The following is a 22,639-nucleotide window of genomic DNA, read 5'->3' as shown; positions in this document are numbered from 1 at the left end:
TGAATGATTAGAAATGGTAGATATGATAGATTAGAAATGAAGATAGAAGCCTGAATGATAGAAGCCTTAGTGATTGCAAAATTCTTGCCCATCACAAGAAACCCTTTAGTATGTCTCTCCACCTTATCTCAGTCAAACTCTTGAAAAGTTGTTGCTCAAGCAGCTAGTATTTAAATGGTCTCAGGAAAAAAATTTATGGCAAAGCAAAGCAGCCAGGGGGAGGGGACAACTGCAGTCAAATGCTTCATATGTTACAAGCCTAAAAACATCATTTCCATGAACAGTGAGCAGACATCCAGTTCCTCTGAAATCAGGCACCAGTTCTTTCAGAGAACTGTTAATGAAACAGTTCTGCTTTATCTTCTGTGCTTAGGAAATGAAAGTCACTTTCCTTCAGCTCTCTTCACACATTTCTAGGCAGTGGTGTTTATTCAGAATTGTAGCAATCAACTTATGCTTGTATAACTCTAGAATAATAGGAAAAGAGCACAGGAAAAAATTGTTTCTGCACCTACTTATATCTAACTGCTCACTTTGAATCTTGTTTGGAAAAAAAGCATACAGTGCATGGAAACTGCTGTTGTTAATACTTCCTGCACGTGCTTTGGTGCAAATCATCTGTAACCTACATAGAAAAATACAAGAGAAGAAAAAAATATGAGAGAAGAAAAAAAGAGAAGGGAAAAAAGAGAAGAAATAAATGCTTTCTTTATGTAGAAAGAATACAACTTTCATACTTCATTGCAACCTTGGTAATTGTATCCTTAAGTACAAGACTGGAGTGTCTGAGGCACGGACTCGGATGTGAACAATCCAAATAGTTTATTACGGGTTCTAATATCCCTTATACACATTCACAAGTATAATCTTAACTTTCCCACTTGCCTTTACATGTCAACAAAACATTCCACAAACACTCCTTAACTGTGCATGCAGGCATTTATCCAATCAGAGCCATGAGTCATTCTTAGCCACGCGCTCTTCCTCCAATCACGGTCGTTATCACGCGGCCATCACGCAGCTTACTTGACTTTGCTTTTCTCTTCTTTCTAGAGAAGTCGTTGGATCTCAGCCTTGCGTTCTCATGCTGTTTATCTTGCTCCGCAGCTTCTGCTATGAATAGTTTTTCTTGTATTCCCACACAGTACAGGTGGGGTGGGGCATAGAGAGTGGAGGGCTCAAAACAAACAAACAAACAAAAACAAATGTATTCACAGTACTGCTTGAATCGGCAGCCTGAAGAACTTTCAAACAATCATATAATCATTTGAATTGGAAGGGACCCTTAAGGGCCATCTAATCCAACTCCCCTGCAATGAACAGGGACATCTACAGTTCAATCAGGTTGCTTAGAGCCCTGTCCAGCCTGAAATTGTATGTCTCCAAGGATGGGGCTTCCACCACATCTCTGAGTAACCTGTACCAGTGCCTCATCATCTCCACTGTAAAAGACTTTTTCCTTATATCCAATCTAAACCTCCCCTCTTTGAGATTGAAACCATTTCCCCTTGTCTTATCACAGCAGATCCTGCTTAAGAGTCTGTCCCCTTCTTTCCTGTAGCTTCCCTTTAGATACTGAAAGACTGCTAACAGTTCACCTCAGAACCTTTTCTTCTCCAGGCTGAACAGACCCAGCTCTCTCAGCCTGTCCTCGTGGGGGGGTGTTCCATCCCCTGGTTCATTTCTGTGGCCCTCTCAGTGCACCCCAACAGGTCCATGTCTCTCCTATTATGAGGACACCACATCGGAATGCAGTACTCCAGGTGAGGCCTCATCAGCACAGGATAGAGGGGCAGGATCACCTCCCTTGACCTGCTGGCCACGCTTCTTTTGATGCAGCCCTGTACATGGTTGGCTTTCTGGGCTGTGAGAGCACATTACTGGCTCATATCCAGCTTCCCATCCACCAGTACCCTCGGTCCTTTTTGGCTGGACCCTGCTCTATCCTTACATTCCCCAGCTTGTCCTGACAGTAGAGGTTGCCATGACCCAGGTGCAAGACCTTGCACTTTGATTTGTTGAACCTCATGAGTTCTCCTAGGCCCACTGCTCGAGACTGCCTGGGTCTCTGAATGGCATCCCATCGTTTGGGCATATCGACCACATCACACAGCTTGGTGTCATCTACAAACATGCTGAGGGTGAACTTGATGCCACTGTTGATGGCACTGATGAAGATATTAAAAAGCACTGGTCCCAGTACTGACCCCTGATGGTCACTGATCTCCATACCAACATTGATCCATTGACCTCCACTCTCTGGGTACGATCTCATAACCAGTTCCTCAACCACTGAACAGTCCACCCATCAAATCCATATCTTTCCAATTTGGAGAGAAGGATGTTGTGGGGACCATATTGAAAGCCTTACTGAAGACAAAATGGATGACAATAGTGGCTCTTCCCTTGTTTGCTGATGCAGTTACTCCATCATAAAAAGTGACAAGTTTGATCAGGCAGGACCTGCCGTTGGTCCATCATAGTAACAGAATAAACTGCCTACAAAAACCATGTGCCCAGCTTACATAACACAGTGTCACTTATATGCAGTCAACATTTTCCAAACACAGAGATCTTGGCCAGCAGGAAAAGCTATTACTAGTTATTTTTTTTTTTGTACTATTTACTTCTGCACTAATTCCTTGATTTGCAGAAAGGAACTCATAGTATTCTTGGTGTCTGTATTCTTAAATTCCGTAGACAAAGAGAAAGGTAGTCTGGGACTATAGCACTGATTGATAGGTATTTACATGTACAGTAGGTACCACAAAATGATGGAAGCGAGGGGTGACTTAACTCGGCAGCTCTAAACCTTGATACTTAGCAGGACTCAACAAGAAGGACATGCACCTCAGATACACAGAATTCATTGCTTTCAATTACTTATGTGCCCATTTTGTGTGAGTCCCCTACTAAAGTATTACTGCAAACACGTAAAGTCTCAGTCCACATTCTTGAGATCTCATTTTCTATTTTGAATATTTGCTTTTGAAGTGTGGTATTTGATATATCAGATACATCCTATCTAGAAATGTTTTTCTCTAGAGTTTTCAAAAGGTAATCTTTCTGTTCTTTATTTAGTGAGGCACTTTCTATCTCCAGAAAGGGAATGCCACATAGAAGTGTAAGCCATCATTTTTATTTCAAAGGCAAGACCCTGTACTGACAACATATTCAAACTCACCAGAAAGACTTCTGGGGACAGCAAGACCATGTTGATCCCTTCTGAAATACTGGATTCCCAATAAAAAGGCTGACTTCAAGTGTATCATCATTTGAGAACGCAAAAGCAAAATGTCGGCTGCTCTGAATTATGGCAATTGTCTCACCATAAACAGGACCCTCACCACCTGTTCTCTCCAGCGATTACAGAGTAAACCCACAAGGTCCTTGGTCCTGCGCAAAAGCCTTTAACTCTCTTTTTCTGATTTTCTTTTAGGAATGTCAATCATAATTACTTTTGTGTGTGAGATTTTTTTGTTTGTTTCTTCATTTGCTTTAATTTCCTTTTCTCTATTTTCTACAGTTCTCAGCTTTTTTTATAAGGACTTTCAATTTATTTTCAGGAGAAGCATAGGCATATCCTTGCCAAGACTTTTAGTAATGACAAAAAATATTTGAGGAATAATATAAGAAGAGATGAAGCAAACAGTGATCCTTCCTCAGTTTATTCTACATTCTTCAAGAACTGTAACAGAGAAGTTTTGTAGACCAGAGATAGTACTGCTGCATATAACTGAGGGTGAGCTATTCTCTTCACAAAGCCATCTGCTCTTCTCTGGGGAAGCACTGTAGACTCTGGGCTTCCAGTCACTAGAAACACTCTTTCTGTGCAAAATACAGTATTTTGCTCCAGCTATGAGATATCAGCAACTGAGTACAGCTGAGTGGAGCTCAGGTGCCTTTAAAGAGAATTACAGCCTACAGTGTCTGAGGAAAGGGTGCAAAAAGGCAAGGAAACAATTACATGAGGTCACCAAACTGAGAGACAGAACTACTGCCCACCCTTCCCAAAGTAATATTCACAAATCTCATTCAGCTTATATTCTATTTACACTTTACAAGGCTGTATCCGAACTTCCAGAGTTTTGAATGAGATAAGATAATCAAAAGGTAATCATTGTAATCATTGTTCCTTTTCAGTGTAATGTACCAATACAATGGGACTGAAGAGAAGTTCTCTGCTAAAAATATTTTTCTTTATAATTCAGTGACATAAGGAGAAAATGCTTCTGGACTTATTTTTGGAAAAAGAAATGTACATGATTTGGTAATTAAACTTTGAAATATGGAGCTTTTGCAAGAAGAACAATCACTTAAATTCGGGAAACTGTATTGCGATCATTTCTAGTATTTAAGTGACTGTCTCGTTCTTTGTCTCTAAAAAGAAGTGGAAATATCACTGAGGCTTGTAATGACCAACTTCATTTGTATTGTACCCTTAAAAGACACCAAGTACTTCTTGCTTCAAAATTGGTGGTTGTTATATCTTCCATTGCAAAATAGCAAAAAGGCTGATAGCAAATATGTGAATTGCATAACGTCTGTATTTTTATGTCCTCTTCTTGAGAAATAAGGATTTTCTTTTTAGTTGAAGAACGTAAAGTGAAAGCCATAGAGTTCTGTCAGAAAATACTTGACTGCATTTGTAGTGATGTCTATGTGAACGGGAAGTATAGGTTCTAGCACAGTACATAGGATTTACTGTATTCAACTTTAAATATCTCTACTGTTGTCTATATCTGAGCTAGTTACCTTAAACATTCTATATTACAAATAAAAACAAAAGAGCACATTTTGAGCTATTTAAGATATCCCCACTAAACTGGGATGTATTAAACGCCAGAGGGATGATAAGCTGTTGCAAACAAATGTCTTATGAGTTAGCAGACTAGCAGGATTAATGTGATGGGTTTCCATTTTTTGAAAGAAGAGATGGAAGAAGAAAAAGGGAAAGAGAAAACTGAATACAAAGAGGAGACAGGACTGGAGATGGGAGGAGAGGGAAGGAGAGGGGAGGGGAGGGGAGATCAGTTAAACAAAAATATTATTTTTACACAAATACTGACATGTACATAGAAAACTGGGACCTACTCCAATGTATTTATATAGTTTTGAACAGGGCCACGTTCTAGCTCTATTAGTTACAAACAGTGGCCTTTCAGTATGTAAAGGGGGCTTACAAGAAAATGGGAAAGGGAATGCACTGATAGAATACGGGGTAATGGCTTTAAAGTAAAAGAGAATAGATTTAGATAAGATACTAGGAAGAAAGTATTTACTAAGAGAGTGGTGAGGCATTGGCACAGGATGCTCAGAGAAGCTGAGTATGCCCCATCCCTGGAAGTGTTCAAGGACAGGCTGGATGGGGTCCTGGGCAAGCTGATCTAATGGGAGATGTCCCTATCCATGCAAGAGAGTTGGAATTGTATGATCTCTAAGGTCCCTTCCAGTCCAAACCATTGTATGATTCTGTGAAATGCCCGACACCCACTGCTTTAATCCCTTTGGAACCATTCCAGTGCCTTCCTCTAGGGTTGTGCGGGTGCAGACCTGCATTCCTGATTACCAAAAGGCTGTTAGTTTTCTGCATTGTGGATTAAACCAACTTCATCCATGAGGAATAGGTTTGAAACAAACCTGTCTGTTTCATGTTCTTTTCATAGTTCGTATTTGCAACTGACACTTCAAATCCAGAGTTACCTTACCAGAAATAACATTTCTGGTATCTCAGATACACGAGACCACAAGCCATCCCTTGTGGCAGTCACTTTTAAACATCCTCTTCTCAAGATCAAATTGCCGCTCTCTTTAGAGTTTTCTCCTAGTGGTGAAACTTCTTGCAAATCCCTGAAGGAGTTCAGTATGTGTAAGTTCAGGAAACAGCCCTTATAGCTTTGTCTTTTCTGCAGGACAATCATGCCAGAGAAACTCTGGATTTTGATGATTTCCAAGTGCAAGGTTCTGCACCTGGGTCGGGGGCAATCTCAAGCACAGATACAGGTTGGGCGGAGAATGCCTTGAGAGCAGCCCTGAGAAGGATTTGGGTGTGTTGTTTGATGAAAGATTCAAGATGAGCCAGCAATGTGCGCTTGCAGCCCAGAAGGCCAATCGTATCCTGGGTTGTATCAAGAGAAGTGTGACCAGCAGAGTGAGGGAGGTGATTGTGCCCCTCTACTCTGCTCTCGTGAGACCCCACCTGGAGTACTGTGTCCAGTTCTGGGGCCCCCAACACAAGAATGACATGGAGCTGTTGGAAAGGGTCCAGAGGAGGGCCACGAAGATAATCAGAGGGCTGGAGCACTTCTGCTACAAGGACAGGCTGAGAGAGCTGGGGCTCTTCAGCCTTGAGAAGAGAAGGCTCTGAGGAGACCTTCTAGCGACCTTCCAGTACCTGAAGGGGGCCTACAGGAAAGCTGGGGAGGGACTTTTTATATGGGCATGTAGTGGCAGGAGGAGGGGAAATAATTTTAAACTGGAAGAAGGTAGATTTAGAGTAGATATTAGGAATAAATTCTTTACTGTGAGGGTGGTGAGACACTGGAACAGGTTGGCCAGTGAGGTTGTGGATGCCCCCTCAATGCCTCTGCAAGCAGTGTGGTGAGTAATATTCAAAAATTTCTTATTCCTTTTTCCTTTATGAATATTTCCCCACTGACAACGATGTAAGTTCAGGTGCTCTTTAGAATTCACAGTCTTTGCAAATACCTGAATTTTCAGTTTTTTCATTTTCAGTTTTTGCATAGCAAACTTAAACGTGTAAGAAGTCATTAAGACTCCACAAAGGCAGATAAGGGACAGGCCAGTTCCTGTTGCTGACTTGTGCTTGAACTCTTGCTTAATATGAGATAAATACATAAAAACATTGTAAAAGGAATGGTTACTGTCTCAGATTATGAATGATGACCTCTACATTTTTCCATAAACTAGGTAATCTCCAGAAGGGCATCTGAGCTGGAATACAGTACTCCAAGCAGGGATATTTTTACACTGTTGCTATTAGTTTTTTTACATGGGGAAAGTCCAAAAATTCAAAAGTCTATTTCCTTCTGCTTTATTTATTTATTTTTATAATATTCATCATTCTGAAGTAAAGAAAATTAAAAATGGAAAGCTTTTTTTTAATTATCTTTAACCAGTGAAACACATCATTTCAAGGATCTGTGTTCAAAGCATAATCTCATTCTAAGGTATGTACAAAACATTTTCTGGAAGTTATGTTTAGTAAAGTCATAAGTTTCTATGTTTCAAGTCCCAACAAATAGGCAGAGAACAGATTTCCTAAACCAAACATGGGATAGACAGTGTAAAATATGCTCAGCTAGAAATTTCTACTGTGTTTTGCAGGATCCACATTTTTAGCATCAAGAGGGAGCCCGAAGGATCTTGAAAGATTTCCATGCAATTGTTTCCTATGAGCAGATGCCCTTATCTTTACTTTCTCACAACCTTTTGTTTGCCACAATATTCCATCAGTTTTGAGAAGTGTGGGTCCATATCCTACCTTGTGCTCCACTAAACTGCTGAGGAAGCATTTGCACTGTAAACCCAACATGTTCTGCTCTTTTTCTGTTTCATTTTCTAGTAAGTTTAGGATTGTGTTGTTAGTGCAAAAAAACTTCTGAAAAAAGATATACAAAGCTAAATGTTACAGAACTTATATGCTGACTTACAGATAAAACCTATGGAAAAAAGTGTATGTTTTATAAAATTGTTGTTCTTTTTCGCTTCCTGGAGCACTTTTAAATAGTGTACACAACGCAGAATAACTTTAACAGAAAAGAGCTTTGGCTCCTTGGTTAGGCCAAGGAATTCACTATGTTCAGAAAGAAATTTATGTTCCCCAGGTGGGGAACTTTCATCTTCCAGAAGAGCACAGAGAAGGGTAGGGAAAAGGCACTTCCATTTCTGAAGGGGCAAAGGTGCATTCACGTGGCACTTCAGGAGGACATTGCACAGCAGGGAATACCAGATGCAGGAAGGCATACCTTCAAGACTCTCAGGCATGTAACCTTAAGTGCTTAGTCCCAGCTTTTTCCCTTAATATTTCAGGTTTATTTTGGCATAGCAATACTGCACTGGGTTAGGAAAAGGTACTGTAAGAATTCCTGAGCTGCATTCAAGGTTAGATGAAATTTTAATTGACCTTTTTTTAGCTTAAGAGCATTGACACTCACTGTTTCTCCATGGTTTAACACTCATTATTCAATGTAGAGGAAAACTAAGATCGAGGGTTCTGATTTCCTATAAGCAGACAGATGCCTGCAAGTGAAGTATTGCAGTCATATGCCATTTAGAAACCGCTTTCATCTACACCTTGTCTTTTACACTTTACAAAGATCCATGTGTGGAGTTTGCAAAACAGAAATGACTGAACTTCCTAATCATAATGACTAGGTGAATCACAAACACAAGCTGAGCTGAGCAGCAAAATAAACTAAAATTAGCAACAGCATGCCCCTGGCCTAGGGCAACATCCAGCTGATGAACAGAGACAGCTGGGACTTCATCCTCATTCTACATTCCATTACCAAAACAAATTAGTTGTGTCACTTGTATAATAGTAAGGACAACAGCCACCTTCCAGAGCACCTGCACTGCCGTGTCTGTGTGGTTTTGTTCCTTTGCGGTCCAGTCTGCCTGCTCAGATGCATTCATCAAATCATATAAATGTCAGGAGAACGAGCGAGGTGGAATAGCTGTTATTGCATCTATCACTGATAATCCACCTAAAGCCTATGCATTTGCTCTTCATAGGATCTATAATGGCATTTCAAAGGATCTATATAGCTGTGTTTTGAGTCATCAGCTTCCCATCAGTGTGTTGTGAGTTTCTTGCTTCCCACGGATTAACACTCTCCCTCTCTTGGCTGTAAATGCCACAACATATCTTTTTATAAACGAATCAATATTTAATCATTGTAATACTTTGGAGGTTAAGAGAGGTTCAGACATAGAAATTATATTGCACTTTTCTGATATTGAAAAGACCTCACATCAACTCCATGAGACTAATAAATCATATTATTCCCATTATAACAAGAAATCTGAAATATGCAAAAACTCCATGAATCATACTACTACGATCATACTGTTACTATTGTAACTACGTGGATCGGCAGCAGATCAACAAACCAACCTGGCAGGAATAATTCCTGCAGGTAATTATCAGTGAATTAGACCAGATCTGTCACTGTTTTTGTTTCAAGTGGCATAATCTCTGATGTAAACTCCTATTGCAGTTATTCCTACACAGCCCACTGAAACCACCTCTGAATTTTTCTCCATTTAACATGACCTATTTCATCATATCAATGAAGATGAAGAACTGAAAGCACTCAGAGAAGTGTGCCAATCTTGCTGTGCATAAACTAAACAAACAATGGTGAGCATCTGGTCAAATGACCAAAATTGACTAATGCTCGTGTCACTGAATGTCTGATGGTGAAGGAGCAGCGTGGACTCCTCAAAAGTATTGAGTGTGTCAGTAGCAGAAAAGCCCATAGGCTTAAAAGAATGGAAAATTTTTGTACTCCTTGAAAATTATTTATTAGAGAAGACATATACATGCCAACCTCTTGTCCTGGAATTATATTTCTAGGTTAATGCTTTCCAAATAGGTTGTCCAAAAGATACTCAACCACTTCTCACATCTGTCTTCTCTTTTCCTTGAGGTTCCTCAACGACTTTGATCACAGTGGAAAATGTGATCCTGAGTGGGTAAGTACCTTTTTTTGTGGATATCAGTTTTAGCCAATCACCAGGAAAGCAGTTTTGCTGATTTCCGTACACTCCTTGAGTAGGATAGCATGAATCTCCTGTCAGCTCAGCTTTGCAGAGCAGGAGAAGTCATTTAGCTTCTCCACCATACCAATTCTCACCTCTAACCTGCAAGTTTGTATTTACAGCTAAGACTCTCCTCGTGTTGCAGTCCATGGTTTTTGATATATTAGACAGTTTTAGCATGCACATGATATCACTCTTCTTCTTGTTTGGTCTAAGACTAGTTTCATCCAGTGAGAACTTTACAAAAGACATTTATTTCTCTAGTCTTCTCATGTTATACACCTCTTTTTGAAAACTCTCCTGGCAACAAAAGTAAATACTTAGCAGATAAATGTCCAGGTTTTTTTATATTTCTCTTTTTCATCTTGTCATCAGTGCATGAATGTATGGAAAGAGTATTTTCTAGGAAATACTTAAAAGAACTGATTATTTAAATACATATACAAGGGCTCTAGCAGAAGTGGAGAGGTTTTGCAGCTGTGAATATTCGTTCAGGAATAAAATCTTCTTGAAAGCTTTCCTGAATGGCTACAAAAAAATACACTGAAAGTACATGAGCAAACAAAAAAGACAACATTAAGATGCAAATTCGCTGCAAGAATATATTTCAATAGACTTCTTCACCTCCTCCTCATTAGAAAATGTCATACTATCTGAAATCTACAGGTTCTCCAAGTAACAGAATTTCAAACTGATTCTGATGGAGGATGTATTTAAGATGCTAGTTACAGCATGGGCTTCTTTGCACCGATTTGAAACCACATATTAATACTATCTCACAGTAGAATACTTAGGGTTATATTTAGAATTAAGATCTCAACATTTCCAAAAGAACAATAATTAACCAGTCTAAAAAGCAGCTTTTGTTCTCATCTTTCTTTGTCCCATCTTCCTTTTTATAAAGAGACCCTTTTCTCTCTCGGTTGTCTCTGCCAATAGTTTACCACTGCTGCATAGCTTTTCTAACACATCCGGCACTTTGCATTTTCTCTAGCTTTTTAACACTATGGAATTAGTTGAAAGGAGCAAGAAGCCCTATTTGTCCATTATTCAGACATTTTAATAAATGCCATTAACACTCTCTTTGATTCTTTCTTTCTCATAGAAATGTGTTTAACAGCTCAAAGGCAGTTGGACTCTTTTACTATGTAGTATCTTCCCAGTTTGCAAAAAACTCAGAAAGGTTACTGCATTTGCCTGATATCTGTATGACACAGTGGTCTTTCTGGATGAATCAGTTTGTTAGAATTCTTCCCAGGGCTTTCCTTTGAGAACTTTAGAGTAGTTCATCTTATATGAAAAGATCATGGACTAATATTTAAGAGAAATGGGAAATCCAGGAGGGGTTAAGAACTTCCAACAATTAAATGAGATAGAGTCTTGTTTTCTATTTTGCCCACGCCTTTGCAACACATTTGTATGCAACAATTTTCCAGAATTATTGTGTACAGGCAAAGGAAACTCCTGAATGTTCTGTATTTAGCCATCCAAAACCTGAGCTGAAATATTAATATAAAAATGATTTGGACCATTTCTTGTTCTCATGTTTCTCTGCCAAGCATGGACAGGAACAAGCTGAAGATAACAAAAAAAAAAAAAAAAAAAAATCCAGCTACTGAAGGTATTCTTCATGATTTCTTGAATCTCATGGACATCTATTTTCCCATTCCCCACTCTTCTGTCACTTTGTTTTTTTGTTTTTTTTTGGAGGAAAGATGACAATGTCCTTCTGGTAATTTTTTTTTTTTTAATTTACTAAAAAGAATTTAAAATCACAGCTGCTGAAAATATTCTCTAGATCTTTCTCACTTAGAAAAAGAAAAAATAATAAAAAAACCCAACCCACCACCAACAAAAAACAACACAATAGCATTGTTTCTGCAAACCCCAATTTTCTTACATTTAATGCATTGTTATCAATATTACTGTGGACACTGTAGCCCACTGAAGATAAAAAGCTGCAATGAAAGACACTGAACAATAATGTTGCCTAGACATCAGAGGTGGGACTGACTGACCTGTGAGATCCTATTCACCCCAATATCTGCATTGCTAGGAAAAGGTATCACAAGCTGCTGAATACTGGGGGCTCTTTGTCTGAAATTCAGAAGAGCAATTGCATCTCAGTAGAGCAAGACAGTAAACATCCTGCTGAAGCTTCATAAATTACAATACCTGCTGTGGGAATTCATGTTGTTCTTGTAAATCTAGATCAGAGGTTGATTGAGTTGAACTTACTGGAGAGAGATTGAGGTAAACTGCTGACTTCTTCAAATGTTTAAAAAGAGTTTACTAGTTGATGTTATATTAAATGTGGTGAACACAAGAAGGAAACTGTACTTACAGAGTGATAATTTTATGAGATCTGTTAGGATATTCAGTTTTTATCATTGCAATTCCAAGTTTGACTTTCTCATAGAGAAGAATGAGTGAAAAGAATAAGCTGAGAAGTCATCTCTGTATGGATTATATGAAACAATACTAGCATTCTGCTTATTCCAAAAATGTAGTCAGAAGACACAATAAATGCTTCTTATGTGTCTCAAATATGAATATAAATTTCAGACTAAAATTCTTCTCAATTTTAATTGCAACTTTCCTTTCCTAATCCCATCTTTCCCAACTTCCATAATAATACTAGTTTTCATTCCTCAGTTGTATTCAGATGAATAGTGAAAAAATTAATACAGCCTAAATAAAATCTTGCATTTTGGAGTAAAGAATGTAGGTCATGTTTACAGAGTAGAATAACTTTGAAGACAAAGACTCTGAAAAGAATAAGAAGATTATAATGAATACGAGCTCTTTCAGTGACATGGAAGTGAAGAGATGCAGAACACTAATTTCATCTCTACCCTCATTAATACTGAGACCGATGTTAAAATGTTGCATACAGCTCTACTCTGTGAAAAATGAAAAATGGGAGAGTGTTTCTATGAAATTTATTTGAGGTCTAGTGGAACTGCCTTACATAGGAAGACTTTCAACTCTTACCAATAATAGAGTTTACAGCTATTATTGCTGTATGACTAAACTTAAATAGAGTTCACATTTGTAAGGGACATTCTAACCTCTTCTCACATGGTCTACATTATTTATATGATAGTTCAGAATAATTCAGAACTATGTAGACAGTTTGGCTTATCAGTTTGATGTTTTCATTTGTTTGTTTTTTTTCTTGGGTTGGAAGGGACCTCAAGAATCATCAGGTACCAACCCCTCTGCCACAGGCAAGGTTGCCAGTCTCTAGATCAAGTTCTAGACCAGGCTGCTCAGGGCCCCATCCAACCTGACCTTAAACACCTCCAGGGACAGGGCATCCACAACCTCTCTGGGCAACCTTTTCCAGCACCTCACCACCCTCTCTGGGAAAAACTTCTCCCTGACATCTAACGTAAATCTTTCCTCCTTTAGTTTAAAACCATCCCCCCTTGTCCTATCACTATCTACCCTTGTAAAAAGTTGATTTCCTTCCTGTGTGTAAGCTTCCTTTAAATACTGGAAAGCAATAATGAAGTCTCCTTGCAGCCTTCACTTTTCCATGCTGACCAAGCCCAGATCCTTCAGCTTGTCTTCAAAGGAGAGGTGCTCCAGCTGTCTGATCATCTTCATGGCCCTCCTCTGAACCCTCTTCAAAAGCTCAACATCTTTCATAGAATAAACCTGCTCTTTTGACATATAAAGAACTCAAGTGTAAGAAGTATATTATTCTACTGGTTTATTTTACATGATTTAATAAAGGGATGTCCTAGGATTCTCTCTGAGGTCTCAGTCTCCTCTTCCCCAGACTAAACAGTCCCAGTTCCTTTAGTCTCTTCTTGCAGGACATATTCTCCAAGCCCTTTACAAGCCTTGTTGCCCTTCTTTGGACCTGCTCCAGCAACTCCATATCCTTTCTGTATTGAGGCACCCAAAACTGGACACAGTACTCGAGGTGGGGCCTCACTGATGCCGAGCACAGGGGCAGGATGACTTTCCTAGTCCTTCTTACCACACCATTCCTGATACAAGCCAGGATGCCACTGGCCTTCTTGGCCACCTGGGCACACTACTGGCTCATATTCAGCCAACTGTCCATCAGCACACCAAGGTCCCTTTCTGTCAGGCAGCTTTCCATCCACTCCTCCCCAAGCCTGTTAGACCTGTTAGTTCAGAGTCATCTCTCTGATCTTATAATTCACAGCCCCAGCTATACAGTAGGGCAGATTCAACAAGATTCTAAAGTGCCTTCCTATCGAGAACAGCTTGTAATGCTGGAGTGTGAGAACTGTGGGTATGAGAGCACTGAAGGCAAGAGGAACATCTGCTTTCTGAGTGTTCTTTCAATTACAGCATCATCATGTATCCTTGAACAAGGCTACTTCTCAGAAATTTGTATTGTCACTGTTATTAAATGGTGCTCTGCCATGGTTCCAACACTCTTCAGGATCTTAATGCACTGTTTCTTGTGGCATTTAAAGACATTCCTTGCAACGGATACTGGCATCAGATGATAGACGAGATTTGAACTTCCACGAGTTGTACACAAAGATCAAAATAATAAAGGCAAACCCAGGTGAATGGTTCTTACACTCTGACGAATTATATCACTAACAATAACTGAGTTTTTTTTAATTTATTTTGCTCAAGTTGTTAAGCATCTTGTTTTCACATATGTTTAGACTAAGACTGATAGAACTGAATCCATGTGCAGAATTTCCATTTGTAGAATCATGGAATCATGGAATATCCTTAGCTGAAAGGGACACACTAGAATCAAGGATCATCATAGAATCATCATAGAATCATAGAATGGTATGGGTTGGAAGGGACCTTTAAGATCATCTTGTTCCAACCTCCCTGCTACAGGCAGGGACACCTCCCTCTAGACCAGGTTGCTCACAGCCCCATCCAGCCTGGATTTGAATGCTTCCAGGGAGGGGGTATTCACAACCTTGCTGGGAAACCTGTTACAGCACCCTTTACCACTAGTAAAGAATTTCTTCCTAACGTCTACACTAAATCTGCCCTCTTCCAGTTTAAAGCCATTTCCCCTTGTCCTGTCTCTACCTGCCCTCCAATATAAAAAAAATATGAATTCAGTGCTTTGGTATAACTGTTTATTATTCATTTTTACTCATTAAATGTTTGATCTGTAGCTCTTCTGAAATCACATTATTCAAAAATAATATATTTGAGGCAATAGCTATTTCCTACCTCTGATCCAAAAAAAATCATAACTGACATTTGAATTAGAGCTATCCTCCCACTATGTGTACGTAAATCTAATAACAGAAAAAGATTGTGTTTGTTTATAGTTTATAAATATAGGGATTTAATAACCTGTTCTATAAAAGACTTTCCAAATATGGATTCAATGCATCCACAAAGTATCAGTGAACATTTATCAGCTCCAACTCAGAAGAGCACCACAAAAAAAATCTTGAAATGTCTAATACTGCAAACAGTAAGTTTGGAAAATGCTAACTTTGACCTCCAAATGAGGCTTCACTGGTACTGAGCAGGGTGGGAGATGTCATATTCTTCAAGCCTGCACATTCTTAACCTGGGTAGTGTCATTTTTCAAAATATTCTAGTTGCTGATGATACTGCCGTGTGTATCAACAGAGAAAGTGTCATCTATGAGTTACTTCAGTCACATTAATCTTTGACCTCTTTGATAAGCTGATATCAGATGGCAAAATGTGTTATGTGTTATCGTATGCTGCACCTCCGGAGTGCTGTAAAATCACAGTGTTATGGTTTTGTGATTTTTGTTGTCGGTATTCCACATCATTACATCATGTAAGGTATGGGCAGTTAAAGAGTTAATTCCCTGGTTACTGCAAACTACCTTTTTTGGTGTGGCCCTCTGAGGGGGAGGGGAGGAGGTGCACTCCCCAGGGGTCTTTGCATTGGAGGGGAAGGGGTGAAGCCACGTGGGAGACGCGGGGTCTGTTCCTTTCTGCCCGGCGGAGAAAGCACGTGGTCCTCCTGCAGTTTACTGTGTAAGATTTTCAGCCTGTAAACTCTCTGTTATAATTCTACTAGCCTCATTTTGATATATTTAGTAAAATTAGTTGTTCCTCCTCAGATTGGTGCCGCTGCTTTTTTGTGTTAGGTCCGCCTACGAGTCCCTTGCTTTTTTTCCCCTCTTCCCTTTGTTTTTCCCAGGGTGTGGCTCCGCGGCTTCTCTGCCGCTTTAGCCACCGGACCGCCCGGGGGCTGGCCCCTACTCGCCGGCAATTTTTTTTTTCTTTCCTTCCTCTTTTCTCGTTTTTTTCTTTCGGGCCTGTCCCCCTTGTCATGGATGCAGACCCTTAGATAATACCGTGACACACAGATATGAGAATAAAATCTCAGCTGAAATGCAGTGGTCATGTAGTTTGATCAAGTTATGAGAAAGTCTCAAAGGTCATTTTTCTCAGTTCAAATGAAGAACTCATTGGAAGTAGGTTAAAATAGAGAGGACTACCAGATCATGCTAAATCATATAGTAAGTCATAACACCTAGGTTAACCCTCCCAGAATAAGACTTTAATGGCAACAACCATGCAGTTTTTTCATGTCTGAAAAATTTTTAGGATATGTTATTGAACATTTTTTGAAATATTTTCAGCATTAAAAGAGAAAATATGAGAATCGATGATCCACTGCCACTTGGCTTTAACTCTGACATACACCGGCACTTTCTGCCCAGATCTCCAGTTTCACTGTAGAGATTACAGAGTTAGAAAGAAAAAGATTCAAATTCTGTTATGCCAATTACAACAAAATATTCCATCAAGATGTTCTGTAAGAGGTGACATTGTCTACGTCTCTGTGACTGTGTCTTAGAAAAAAGCAATCTTGCCTTTTATACTCTTGCATATATTTTCAATCATAGAATCATAGAGCCATAAAATCATATTATCATAGAATCACAGAATGATTTGGGTTGAAAGGGATCTTAAAGACTATCTAGTTCCTACTCCCCTGCCACAGACAGAGACACCCTCCACCAGATCAGGCTGCCCAGTGCCCCATCCAGTCTGGCCTTAAACACTTACAGGGATGGGGTCTCTCCAGCTTCTCTGGGCATTTTTCAGAGCTTCTCCACCCCTATAATAAAGAATTTATTCCTAATATCTATTCTAAATCTACCCTCTTTTAGATTAAAGCCATTACCCCTTGTCCTGCTGTTACACTCCCTGACAAACAATCCCTCCCCAGACCCCATTTAGGTGCTGAAAGGCCACAATAAGGTCTCCCTGGAGCCTTCTCCTCCCCGGGCTAAACAACCTCTATCTCAAACTGTCTCAAACTGTCTCACAGCAGAGGTGCTTCAACACTCTGAACACCCTTGTGGCCCTCCTCTGAACTCACTCCAGCAGGTCCATGTCTCTCTTGGGCTGGGGACCCAGAGCAGGACGTAGTATTCCAGATGGGGTCTTGTGAGAGTAAAATAGAGTGGGACAATCACCTCCCTCACCCTACTGGTCACACTTCTTTTGATGCAGCCAATGATACAATCAGCTTTCTGGGCTGTAGGTGCACACTGTGTGCTCATGCTGAGTTTTTCACCAAATATCCCCAAGTCCTTCTTAGGGCTGTTCTCAATCCATTCTCTTCCTAGCCTGTATTCATGCTTGGCATTGCCTCAACCCGGGTGAATGACCTTACATATGGCTTTGAACTTCATGAGGTTTGCAAGGGCAAGCCTGTCAAGGTCTTGCATCCTTTTCCTCCAGCATGTCAACTGCATCACTTAGCTAGGTATTGTCACCATATGCAATAGTAGGTGGAAATTTTTTTCATTCCACTTTTGAAAATATTTTACATGAGGGGCAATAATTTGAGATTACTTTGAACAAAAATGAACTTATTTTATGAGTTTTATCTCTAACCAATAGTCTAAAATTATTACAAGAATTTTGGATTCTGTGACAATAGAATCTGAAACACCAGATAAGAAAAAACAGATTTACCAAAGCAATGCTCTCCACAGCCTGTCCTTCACTTTCTCTGTACCAGGACATTGACAGCATCGTAACTATAAATATTGCCTTGAGCACTGTTCCAAGGAATGAAGTCTTAAATACTCCTCTTACATTCTATTTTCAGAGCATTTCGGAGTAATACAAAACAGTGCAATGCAGACAGGTTTCATTTGACCAAATGTAAATACCTACAGCATGTACATCTGCATCCCATCTAAACACTCAAGGCAGTCTATAGTGAATAGAGGCATAAACTCTCAATGGAAAAAAAAAAAACAATGGGCTTTTGGAACACAGTTCACACTGTACCACGGCAGACACTTAAAATAGGTCAGATGCATAACTGTGAACACCTGCTTCTCTCTTTTAGATTATAAAGGTGACCAACTCAAATACAGATATGTACATTTTAGAACTGTACAATTACATGAGATAAATCCCACTCTCAGTATCTAATTTCTAAAGGCTATGCAAAAGCTCTCCATTATATGTGTTATGTTCACATTAGCTGTTGCTATGCAATTATTATGGTTATACTATTATTAAAACTTCAACGTAGAGCTGGCTTAACAAAACGCCCAGTATCAAAACAATTTCTGGTTCCCAACCTTCACATTTCAGCTAAACATGAAATCATACCCTTGATTATCTACTGTTCTTTTTCCAACCAAGGATGTACTGAAAAATTACTCATTTTTGCCAGGCAGCAAAACTCATAATTACTTAGGCTCGTTGAGACTTCAATTCATCTGTGCATGCGAATGTACCCTGCAAAGCAAAAAAATCTCTAAAGGAACCGTCAACCAACCTGCATGGTGGTGTTTCCGTACACCTTGAGAAAAATGCTGGTATTTTTCAGAAGGGACAGTGCTTCTGGTGCACTTCAGTTTCTGGCACTTCCAGTCTGACTGTTTTCAATTACCAAACCCATCTCGTTTGTTGTACAGAGAAGGGTTCGTCCCTAAATTTACCCCAGTTTTGTTGCCTGTTTTTTGTTTTGATTTGCTGTATTCATTTTACTTGAAGAGCAGTGTTTAAACTGTAGGTGATGTTGTTGCTTATTGTGTGTTTTCTTATAAGGGCTGCTCCAAAACTAATGCTTCCTATTTTATTATGTTGACCCATGACATCAGAGACAGATGCTGGTGTTATGGCAGTAGAGGTTGAACCTTCCCACCAGTGTTCCATTACATTCTGTTGCCATGTGACAGATGGCAGCAGAAGGGTGGTCTGACAGAATGGCTACTTTCGTGGAAGTGCACATGAAGCAAAGCTGTGTAATTGAACTATTCCATGTGGAAAAAATGGCACACACTGACATTAATTGATGCTTGCTGAATGTTTATGGAAACCAAACAGTGGATGTGATCACAGCGAGGCAATGGGCGGTGCATATCAGCAGATGCAACAGTGATGTGAAAAACAAGCCACATTCTGGATGACCATGCAGATTTTTACAAGTGCAATGTGCAGGCTCTTGATCATCCCTGACAAAAATGCATAGCTAATGGTGGGTGAACAGGAGAACTGTCTGAAGACTGGAAGATAGCCAGTGTCACTCCAGTCTTCAAAAAGGGCAAGAAGGAGGATCTGGGAAACTACAGACCAGTCATCCTCACCGCTGTCCCTGGAAAGGTGATGGAACAACTTGTTCAGGATACCCTCTCCAAGCAACTAGAAGATAAGGTAATCGGGATAGTCAACATGGGTTCACCAAGGGGAAAAACATACTTAACCAAACTATTAGCTTTCTATGATTTCATCAACCAGCTCAGTAGATGTGGGGAGAGCAGAGGATGTTGTGTACCTTGAAATTGGATGAAGGGATGGAGCCCACCCTCAGCAAGTTTGCTGATGATACAAAGCTGGAAGGAGTGGATGACACACTAGAAGGCTGTGCTACCATTCAACAAGACCTGGAAAAAATGGAGAGTTGGGCAGGGAGGAACCTGATGAGGTTTAACAAGAGCAAATGTAGAGTCTTGCACCTGGGGAGGAATTACTGAATGCATCAGTACAGGTTGGGGGATGGCCTGCTGGAGAGGAGCTCTGTGGAGAAGGTCCTGGGGGTCCTTGTGGACAACAGGTTGGCCATGAGCCAGCAGTGTACCCTTGTGGCCAAGAAGGCCAATAGTATCCTGAGGTGTGTTAATAAGAGTGTGGCCAGCAGGTCGAGTGCAGTGATCTTCCCCATCTACTCGGCCCTAGTGAGGCCGCATTTGGAATACTGTGTCCAGTTCAGGGCTCCTCAGTTCAAAAAAGACACAGATCTCCTAGAAAGTGTCTAGTGGAGGGCAACAAAGATATAAAGGGCCTGGAGCATTTCCTGTATGAGGAAAGGCTGAGTAAGCTGGGTCTGTTCAGCCTGGGGAAAAGAAGACTGAGGGGATCTGATAAATGTTTATAAATATCTAAAGAGAAGTGGGAGGCAAGTGGATGAGGCCAGGTTCTTCTCAGTGGTGTATAGCCGCCAAGACAAGAACAAGGAGTAACGACCTAAAACCTGAACATAGGAAGTTCTGTACTAACATGCAGAACTTCTTTACAGTAGGGGTGATGGAACACTGGAGCAGGTTGCCCAGAGAGGTTGTGGACACTCCTTCTATGGAAATATTCAAGACCTGTCTGGATGCCTACCTGTGTGACCTATTATAGGGTACCTGCTTTGGCAGGGGGTTGGATTTGGTGATCTCTAGAGGTCCCTTCCAATGCCTGTGATTCTGTAATTCTGTGTGGTGACTATGTTGGAAAATACAGTATTGTAGCTGAGAATTTACTCTAACAAATAGTGTTATTGTGTTCTTTGTATCTGTTTTAAGTAGTTTCCATGGAAACTAAACAGGAGGCATTACGTTTGGAGCGACCTATGTATAATGAACATAAAAACATCCAAGTATTTTCTGGAATGTTACTCTTTATCCTGTTGTCACAAGGTCGTTATGACTGCCACTTCCTACTGTCCAAGATTTTGTGTCTTTAAATACAATAAATATTGTCAAGGGCTAGGTCCAAACTGATACGTTAGAAAACTGACTAGCAACAGAATTAAGCACTGATATGTCTTGAGACCACATCTTAGGAGGTTGCTCAGGGTGGAGTATCTGAAACCTAGCCAAAAGGGAGAAGATTTCTACTGTGGTGTTTGGGATCAGTGGTAAACACACTTGTTGTAATTGTATTGTTCAGAAAGCCAGTTTAGCTTTGACATTACATATTGCATTATGCCCCAATCATTTCTTTTGCCACCCTTGCAGCACAAACAATAGGCCATGTCATGTAGTAGCAAGACTGCTTTTTCTTGATCTATGCAACAGCATCATTCTGTGAATAAAGGCGGTATCTAATTCTTCTTGACTGTGCATTCTCAGACATGTCGAGTAATGTTGCCACAATCTATAATGACATTAGATTTGTTCCAAGACATCCATTCCCTGCATAAAAACTTTTATATTCATGAACACACCTATGCTGATATTATTTACTCCCTTGTTGGGACAACAGAATCTCATATCAACACTAATAGCTGAGTTTATGTGTAATTTACTGCACTTTATGGTTCTTAGACACAGCATTTTCAAGTAAGAATGACAGATAATGCATCTCTCTTTTTCTCATGCTGTCCTCTTGAAACATGTTCCCTTCTCTGCCCTTTCAACCCTACACATCATGTTGTTCTACACTGCAGGAGATGGTGGTGTCATTTCTTTGTTAAACACTTTCCAGGATGCTTAAACAGTAAAGGTATTACATCATATCAAGCCTCATTTTGGAGAAAATTGTAAAAAAATGTATGGGAAGGACATGTTAGCAGTCAGGCTGGGATTTAAAAAGAAATCATATTCCATTTCTTGTTTTGTAAGTTTGAGACAATCAGTGAAGACCCAAGATAAAAGATACTACAAATGAATCAATATTGATGATAGTTAATTTGAGTTAGCTCAGCGTTTGGTAAAAGAAGTTAAACTATTTTGAGCTCTGTTACAGAGCCTTTCAAGAAAAATCAAAGACACTGGAGTCACCTTGCATTTGCCATGAATGCCTATAGAGAACTGACACATTTATAATGAAATATTTCTTCATGAGTCAGAGGTCACAGTGTATTGGCACTCAATTTTTTTTTGCCAATAAAGTGGGGATAGTGACATTTCATGACTCAACAAGGCATTGCAGAGATAAAAACAGATAGTATTGAGATTCACTGTTAACAGCACGGATAGATAATGAGTGTTTCAAACCAGAAATGCCAGTGAAAGTATAGGCATGGTAAGGAGGAAGAGTGATGGATACTTTCTTCTGTCAGTAAATAAAGAGGTCTCTGGAGCTGAATGCTCTCTATTTCTGTCTGCAGGAGAGTAGAAAGTAGCAGTAGAGGTTGAACTTTTCCCAGACAGTTTTCCTTTCATGGGCCTTTTTGTTTTTTCCCCAGTAGCAACCAATCTACACTCTGAGAAGTATGTGTAGGATATTTAAAGTGTAAACTAAACTAGCAGGGTGGAGATTGGTGAGCAAAAAATAAAAAATAAAGGGAGAGCTCTCCAGACTGTGGGAACAATTGTATGCTGAATAGTGAGGACCCTCCTCAAGTGATCCTCTCTGTTGAGGTCTTTGTCAACAACAGTGCCAGAGGTGACCTTGTTGTATTATGCTCTTTCCTCATGCTGCAGAACACAGGAGGGAACATGAGTGATTCTTGGAAGATCCATCTCCAAAAGAACTTGAGTAATTGTATCTGGGTATAATGATGGAAACTCATGGCCAAGATGACCAGTGTCTCACCTTAGGGTCTGAACTGATCCTGCCTTTCCATCCCATATAAATAAAGTCTCTACCTATCTGTGTCTAAGTGGGAGTGTGATAGGGAATTAGAGAGAAATGTCAAGTAGTGCTTATAGGAT

The 22,639-nt window shown here is 39.9% G+C and overlaps 1 long non-coding RNA gene across 12 annotated transcripts in view; it reads right to left on the bottom strand.

The window, feature by feature from the left end:
• The window catches only part of LOC110389800, a 119,990-nt gene that overhangs the window by 73,799 nt on the left and 23,552 nt on the right, over positions 1 to 22,639 (bottom strand). For 6 of the 12 annotated variants that reach the window (XR_002433396.1, XR_002433393.1, XR_002433390.1 and 3 more), the window contains exon 5: positions 1,027 to 1,177. The exons of 3 other annotated variants lie outside the window; for them this stretch is intronic. This is a non-coding gene — a long non-coding RNA (uncharacterized LOC110389800). Of the gene's footprint in view, positions 1 to 6; positions 1,178 to 22,639 lie in introns of those variants that run through there. 3 more of the 12 variants (XR_002433389.1, XR_002433401.1, XR_002433403.1) reach the window with 3 other exon arrangements.

This window comes from Numida meleagris, chromosome 1 (genome assembly GCF_002078875.1).
Source record: "Numida meleagris isolate 19003 breed g44 Domestic line chromosome 1, NumMel1.0, whole genome shotgun sequence".
Lineage (NCBI taxonomy): Eukaryota > Metazoa > Chordata > Aves > Galliformes > Numididae > Numida > Numida meleagris.
This window is presented reverse-complemented; position numbering and strand designations above follow the sequence as displayed.